The sequence below is a fragment of the Mus pahari genome, chromosome 1 (genome assembly GCF_900095145.1).
Source record: "Mus pahari chromosome 1, PAHARI_EIJ_v1.1, whole genome shotgun sequence".
In the NCBI taxonomy this organism is placed as follows: domain Eukaryota; kingdom Metazoa; phylum Chordata; class Mammalia; order Rodentia; family Muridae; genus Mus; species Mus pahari.
Window position 1 is genome coordinate 46,467,624 of NC_034590.1, and position 8,152 is coordinate 46,475,775.

Here is an 8,152-nt window from a genome sequence, read left to right on the forward strand (position 1 = left end):
TTATTTTTCTTTGTGCACATATACCTTACAAGGTCTTGCCTGTATTTTTCCTAACAGTTACAATATTTCATGGTTCACATTGAAGTATTTGACCCATTTGAAGCTGACATTTTTGCAGGGTGACAGATGTAGGTTTAATCTTATTCTTCAATGTGTGGACATCAAATGTTTCCTCCAGTGTGTATTTTTGGGACCTTTGTCCAATTATGCACTCATATTTGGGTCTTCTTTTTTGTTCCAACAATTTTCACGTCTGTGTTTGTGCTAGTGCCATGATATTTTACCATTATAGTTGTCCTATAGATTTGTGCATACAACATGAAGTAACCATGAAAGCTAGGAATGTTGAATAGGACCTTGGTGAATGGGGGATGGGAAAAGAAAAATCCCTAGAAAGGAGGATGATGGGCCCCAGATACTATAAAGAAATGAGGAAAACAGGAGGGGCAACTTTAACTAGAGAGGAGGAAGGGAAGATAATACAGATGAAGAGGAAGGAGGGAAAAATAAGTTACACTAAAGATGTTCTGAAAAGCCATGGGGAGTAGGGAAATATTTTATTACTTTGTGTGTGTGTGTGTGTGTGTGTGTGTGTGTGTGTGTGTGTTTATTACTATATGGTGTTATAATGCTCACTCCAAGAACCATAGACTATCTAACAAAATCCCCAATGCCAGACATGGCAAACCTCCCTTTGAGTTGTTGGTCAGGGGAATCTAGGAGGATTCCCAAATAATATAGACGATTGTCATTGCCCTTGGTTTTTCTCCTAGAACTTGAAAGTAGGAGCCTACTGCTGAAGAATCACACATGTAGAACATAGGGCACGGAGAAATTGAGCCGGATCTGGCCTTGAAGTCTCCTCACTGAGAACTAGCTCTCACAGTATCTGAAGGTGCTATGTGAACTGCAGAAATTGTCTTTGTTAGGGATTCTGTTGTTGTGATAAAACGTGAAGACCAAAAATACCTAGGGAGGAAAGAGGCTTTTTTCAGGTTACCTTTCTACAATGCAGTCCATCATCTAAGGAAGTCAGGCAGGTAGGAACTCAAGGCAGGAATTGGTATAGGTCACAGGGTATTGCTATTAGAGACCTAACCATGTGTTTTGGGGAGAATTGTGGTGGCAGTTGAACCATGTGTTATGTGTATGTATATTATACATGTGTGTTTTCTATTTGTGTTATGCATACATATGTACTATTCATATCTGGTGTGTGTTATACCTGTGTGTATAGTATGCACATGTATATGTTATGCATGTGTATATAGTATACATATGTTCAGGATATGTGTGCTATGTGTGTATGTAATATGCATGTGTATGCAAATGCACTTCTCTATGAATGCATGTGTGGATGTTAGAGTTTAACATTGAGAGTGTTCCTCCATTTCTCTTTACCTTATTGGTTTTTAGACAAAGTTTCTCACTGTTCCTGTAGCTGAGCAATTGGCCCACCTGGCTGGGATACACTTGTTTTTGTACCCTAGCATCAGGGTCACAGATGGGCACTGTTGCCCCTTGGCTTTTATGTGTATACTGTGGATTCAAACTCAAGTCCTTATGCCTGTGTAACAAGCATTTTATCCACTGATCCATCTCTCTACTGTTTGACATAAAACAATAATCTTTTCTAGGACACTTGAATTGTAGATTTTATGCAAAATTCAAAATCCTAAATCACCCTAAATGAGAAAGCAGAAATTAAGTCCATCCCCTGGCTCCAGTGTTAATTCTCTTTTAAAATCTGCATATTTTGCCAGCGTGGGTACTGCCTGATGTTCATGAAAATTACTCTTTCTTATGATGGCCAAGGTACATTTTCTTATATGACATTCCATTATCCTAGGCAAAGAAATATGTCAGATATTTTAAAAGGATTTTTCAAGAGGAAAGGCTCTCACAATTTAAAAAAAGTTAGTCTTGATTTTTTTTCTTTTTCACCCATTCAAAACTAACATATCTCCACTCTCAAGATTCTCATTCACTAATTATTATGCCCAGCTCAAAAGTAAGCACTCACTGAAGCCTTCACCATAGCCTCTATGCACTGGGTGCTGGCAAATGTTAAACACCTAATAAACACTGTGAGATATGTGGGCTCCTTGAAAGACAAATGTGATATGAGGTCAGAGCAACATCATTCATCAAACTGAACAACCTATTACAATGGTTTGTGGTCATAATTTATATTCAATGCCCTGTCACTGATAATAATTCAGGTGGCAAATGAGCAGTGTAGCTTATATAATACATACTTGCAAGTGCTTTACTTGAAGTGTGACGAGGTGCTCAGAAACATCCCAAGTGTCTCACACCTGTATCTCCAGAGCTTGGGAGGCTGCTGCAAGAGGATTGCTGTGAGTTTAGGGCCAGGCTGGGTTACAGACTGAAACCCTGTGCTAAGTACCAGGAGGAGAGGCCAGCCAGGGTAGGGTAGTAAGATCCCATGTCAGAAACCAACCAAACATACACACACACACACACACACACACACACACACACACACACACACGAGAGAGGCGTGGGGAGGAAGAAGTAGGAAGAAACACATCAACAGAGAGAAACTTTATGGTTTTGAATGAAATATAATAACAATATGAATTTATGATTGTGTCAGAGCTTTAAAATATAAAAGCAACATAAGAAAAACGAAAGGAAAAGCCAGAGTCATCTTTATTCTTACATTTGGACTCTGGAGATTCACGTGGTGAAAAATGTGATCACACTACAATGAATACAAACGTAAAGTAGACACACGATTAAAGGTACTCATGATACAACATGGTATAAGAATGGGATCATGAAGTTTAGTGATATATTTGTAGCATTATAAATGAGCTCTGATGGCAGGTGGGTCTACTGGTCCATCTTAACTCATGACTTGTGGATGTTGTCTTAATGGATTTCTGGAAATGATAAGACTACTAACATAATCACGGGAGCAACACTTATAGATTCACAAGGTAAGGCAGTGCACATTTTCAGGTGGCAAACACAGGATGAAAAGATTGTCATCATGGTAAACTTTTGTAACCTTTTGGTGATTACTGGAGACATTATTACAGAGCATACAGAAGAGGTTAGTGAGATGATGATGAGATAAAGTGAGATGCCTTGAGAATCTAGGAATAACGCTTTCAGATTAAAATGTCACACCATCTTTTATGTATCTCCTAGCAAACTGGGAGAATTCTCCTGAGTTAGTCTCTGAAGACATAAGGTTGACTTAGACCCATTCTGTCCCCTCCTGAATCCTTTTCATTTACACCATCATAACAGCGATACTATTTACTTTATCTTGTTGCTAGGCAAACTAAATGGATTACAATACATAGAAAAACCGAGCACCAGCTTGGCAGAGAAGAATCTCCCTGGCTGTGTCTTCATGCAAGCATGCCCATGCCCAGAGTAGTTTCTTCTGTCTTATTTCTTATTCAGATGATAAACAGCTCAAAGGGCCACTAGGAAGTCAGAGTGCAGGCAACACATTGGTCACCAGAAGCTAGCACATCTTTAGGCATGTGCCTTTCTGCTTAGGGAGCTTTCTGGTGCAGAGAAGCAAATTTCAAGTGTACTGGAGTGAGGAAGTCCTGTGACATGAGCAGTTTTCATAGTGACTAGCCTGTGTCAAAACCATGGTAATTACAAGTCCTCCTTCCGATCTTCTTTTGCCATGTCCCTAATCATTGCCAAAGGATGATATGCAAGATAATCTAGAAAAGGAGAAAAGGGTTTTGTTTTGAGTGTGTGTGTGTGTGTGTGTGTGTGTGTGTGTGTGTGTGTAAAGACTCTTTATCCACAAAGTTTGAACTGAATACTATCTGGCATTGTAATCAAACTGACAGCACAATTTATTTTCTGCCCAACCACTGTAATCTACCCCTCCCTTTGCCCACAGAGTGTTGTGGCCCAATTTCTTTCTAATATCTCAGGAAATGCTTTGTGAGCAAATTAAAAGGAAGTCAAGAAGAACTGATCATTATCTATGCAGCAAACAGCATATTGCTCATTTCTACTCTGGCCACAATTAAAAAAAAAAAAAAAGCACTGGAAGTGGTGGCTCCCCACAGGCCAGCACCGCAGCAGTAGTCAAAAGCATGTGGGGCAAGGGGCATGACATCAAGTGATGGCAAACTCTAAGCAGCCCGGAGAGAAGCTCTTACCCTAGTTTCATTCGATTGCTGTAACAAATAGCATGTCCAGGAGCAGCTCAAAGGAGGAAAGTGTTTGTCTTGCACCATGTCTCAGATGGGGTTTTACCGCTGTGAACAGACACCATGACCACAGCAACTCTTAGAAAGGACATTTAATTGGGACTGGCTTACAGGTTCTGAGGTTCAGTCCATTATCATCATGATGGGAAGTGTAGCAGCATTCAGGCAGACATGGTGCTGGAGAAGCTGAGGGTTCTGCATCTTATTCTAAAGGCAAATGGGAGAAGATTGTCTTGAAAGCAGCTAGGAGGAAGGTCTCAGAGCCAACCCCTACAGTGAGATACTTCCTTCAAGGCCTAGCCTATTCCAACAAGGCCACACCTACTCCAACAAGACCATGTCTCCTAATAGTGACACTCCTTGGACCAAGCATATTCAAACCACCACATGCCACAATGTCATCATCCATCATGAAGGGAATTCAGAGCATCCACTTTGGTCTCCTAGGAGACAGGACTTTTCATTGTTCCAGAATAGCATTTTCTAAAACTAGAATCCTCCTGTCCCGGGGCTTTCTTATGGATTCTACTCCTCAATTAAATGGGTAGCTTTTGAGAACTCGAAACATTCAATGTACTGGCTGGTCTCTACTCCTAACAATGCACTTTGGGGGAAAAATTTTTATTGGCGCTATTAAGGTCACTAAGGTTTTGACATCCAATTGCCTGGTTTTAAATCTCAGTTTTGAAATTTATCAAATACATGGTGGGAGACAAGTTTCTAACTAAAACCTTCCATTATGATTTACGTCAACTGAGAGACTGTAAGGGAAATTGAAAGAATTATATCCACCAGTAGAGTGCACAGTCTACTGTAAACAGTCCAGATGTGAATGTACCACTTCTCCTGGGTTTACTCTCTATGCACTCACATTTGTCAGCATCCTCTTAAATTACTAGTTCTGGGGCTGTGAGCAGGTGCACACAAGTGCTTCATAAACTAAAGGGCCATAAACCATTAAGTTGGACAGCTCAGGACTCATAGCTGTGGTCACAGGGCTTCCCCCTGACATCTTTCCTTCTTTATTTTAGTCAGCACAGTATTTTAGGCTTTTTCTCTGCCTTAGTGCAGTTCCTCCTTCGTTTGAAGAGCTCTAAGACACTTTACTGGTTTAAGCCTGACATGAAAAGAACAATTTACAGATATTTTTAAGTCAACTTCTCTCTCTCTCTCTCTCTCTCTCTCTCTCTCTCTCTCTCTCTCTCTCCTGTTTGTTCCCTTTCATTGGTCCATTATGGCAGGACAATACAGGAAAGGAGATTGTCACAGACTTTGTCTTCTTTTGTGTGGCAAAATCTATACTCATCCCATTGGCCAAGAAGCCATTTATTAACATTTTACATATCAGTGTAACTGGGTAAAAATAATTATAGACAATCAGAAATGAAACCACAGAACTAGACAATAACCTTCTGTAGTATATAATCATCAAAACCAAGTGTTACCTATCATGAGAACTTCTCCTGGGGTCTCAACTAACTGATAACTCAGTGCGGTCACTGCGATCAGCATCCAAACTTCTAAAAACCGCCTGCCCCACCAAAGCATCCGCTTATAATTTGGTAAGTCCATTTATACACCCAGGATGAAGAGCTTGCTCAGGCTTAACCATTCCATGACTGTAATTATCAAAAGGAGAATCTCCCTGGTGCTTGCAGAGTTCTTACAAACCTAACAGCAGGTGTTTTCCTTACTGCAGGCTTTCGCTTCTTTCCTCCTGGTGAAGTCAGACCCAGTATTGCCAGGTATTGTGATGGCCTTGAAGGGCACTGGAGAGATAATTTAGATCAAAACAAAACAAAACAACTGAGGAACTAGACTTCCTGCTTTCTAGGTGCTAGACCAGTTGATTGGCAAGTACATAACTGGGTGGATAATAGGTAGTAGGGAGATTTAAAGTGACCAAGAATCACTGAAGTACTTTAACATTTTTGTAAGTAAGTTAAAATACATTTTTATACTGAATGCTTGACTGTGGGAGTTCTGAATAAAACTGTATTTGATAACACTTAGCAAGTACAGTACTTGCTAGGGAAACAGTGAAAGCCAGTAATTTCAGAGTGAAGTGTGGTATTACGTGGGACAAGATATCGGCACAGCCTCTTATTCCACTTAACACTGCCTAGTGTCTAAGGAGGACAGGTGTGTGGTGTGTGTTAAACAGGAATACACTCTTCATGTCTCACAAATTCTGGTTTGCGGTGGTGTGAACTGTTTGCACAGAGTGGAGTGTTTGCAAAGCCCCTTTAATCAATTATTAATCTCTTCCAGAACCAATCCTAGGTTATATGAACTTTTCACCCTCTCACTGATTCTCATCAAGAAACCAGTATGATGGCAATACTAATTTATCACCACTCTCCTGTACAGGAGGTAGCCATGGCGCCCAGCCAGAATGGCATGATCCTGAAGTCCCACTTCCACAAGGTTGGCAGAGGTGAGTGGAAACTGGATTCAAGCAGCTGACACGCAAGATCCGCAGGTACAAGGCCCAACAGATGAAAGTGCGTTGCATTGCTCCTGTCCTGTGTCAGGTCCCATCAGGCCCAGAGTGAGGTACCCTACAGTGAGATACCACACCAAGGTCAGGGCTGGCAGGGGCTTCAGCCTGGAAGAACTCAGGGTGTCTGGCATCCACCAGAAAATGGCTCTTACCATCGACATCTCTGTGGCCCCAAGGAAGCAGAACAAATCCACCGAATCACGACAGGCCAACGCGCAACACCTGAAGGAGTGCAGCTCCAAGCTCATTCTTTTCCTAAGGAAGTCTTCTGCTCCAAAGAAGGGAGCTAGTTCTGCTGAAGAACTTAAATTGACCACTCAGCTAATAGGACCTGTGATACACATCCAGAGTGTACACAGAAAGCCAGTGTTATCAATTTAGTCTGGGCTCTGCCCCACAGTTGCCTGGCAACAGCCAGGTGTGCCTGACTCATTATAAAAGGGGCTACTTGACCCCTCCTCTCTCTCTAATTCTTACCCTTGCTCTTGCTCCTTACTCTTTCTCTCTCCATTCCCCTCCTCCATCTCCATATTTTCATGGACTGCCTCTCCTCCTCTTCCTCCTCCTCCTCCTCCTCCTCCTCCTCCTCTTCCTCTTCTTCCTTCTCCTCCTCCTCCTTCCTCTCCTCCCCTCCCCTCCCCCCTCCCCTCTCTCTCCCTCCCTCCCTCCCTGCCTGCCTTTCTCTACTCTCTCTCAGCTCCCCTCCCCATGGCCTGAATAAACTCTATCCTATATTATACCTTCGTGTGCCTGGTCTCTCAAGGGGAAGGGATGCCTCAGCATGGGCCCACAGAGGCACCCCCTTCTACTATATCATACATATCATATAAACATCAAACATATCTTTGGTGTCCCCTGTCATTTTATAAAACACAACACCCAGAGTCATCAGAGAAGAGAAGAACGTCAAGGTTTTTGCCAGTCTTCACATGGCCTGGGGGTCAATGCCCAGTTCTTTGGCCTCTGAGCAAAAAGGGCAAAGGAGGCTGGAGAACGAGACATTGCCAAGAAAAAGTAATGCTGACTGGAGTGTTTCAATACATTTTCCATAAAGAAAAAAATCATTCTAATCTCTAAATACCAATGTAACTTTTTCAGGCTGAACTATACTTACTAGTGTTAGTGTTTACCAGTCTAGACTTATTATCCAGCAAAATTCAGTCCAAAATATAATATTTTAAGGTCTGTGTTCTCTTATACAGATGCCTATTTCTAATGTAGTGTTAGAATGCATACTTAATATTTTGTTCTCTCTGAACACCAATGCCAATAGCATGCAAGTCTCATTGAGTAGATTTTTAGTATATTTGTTTCAATGAACACAAAATGAAAGCTTCTCTTGAAGAACCTTTGTTTAAGTATAATCGCCTGATCACAGCGTGAAGCTAACAGGTGGCAGGCACTAATAATATTTGAGAAGTTGATAGGTGAA

The 8,152-nt window shown here is 41.5% G+C and overlaps 1 pseudogene; it reads left to right on the forward strand.

Annotated features, from left to right (window-relative positions):
• Positions 1 to 6,596: 6,596 nt before the first annotated feature.
• LOC110334987 lies at positions 6,597 to 7,738 on the forward strand (annotated as a pseudogene).
• The last annotated feature ends 414 nt before the right edge of the window (positions 7,739 to 8,152 follow it).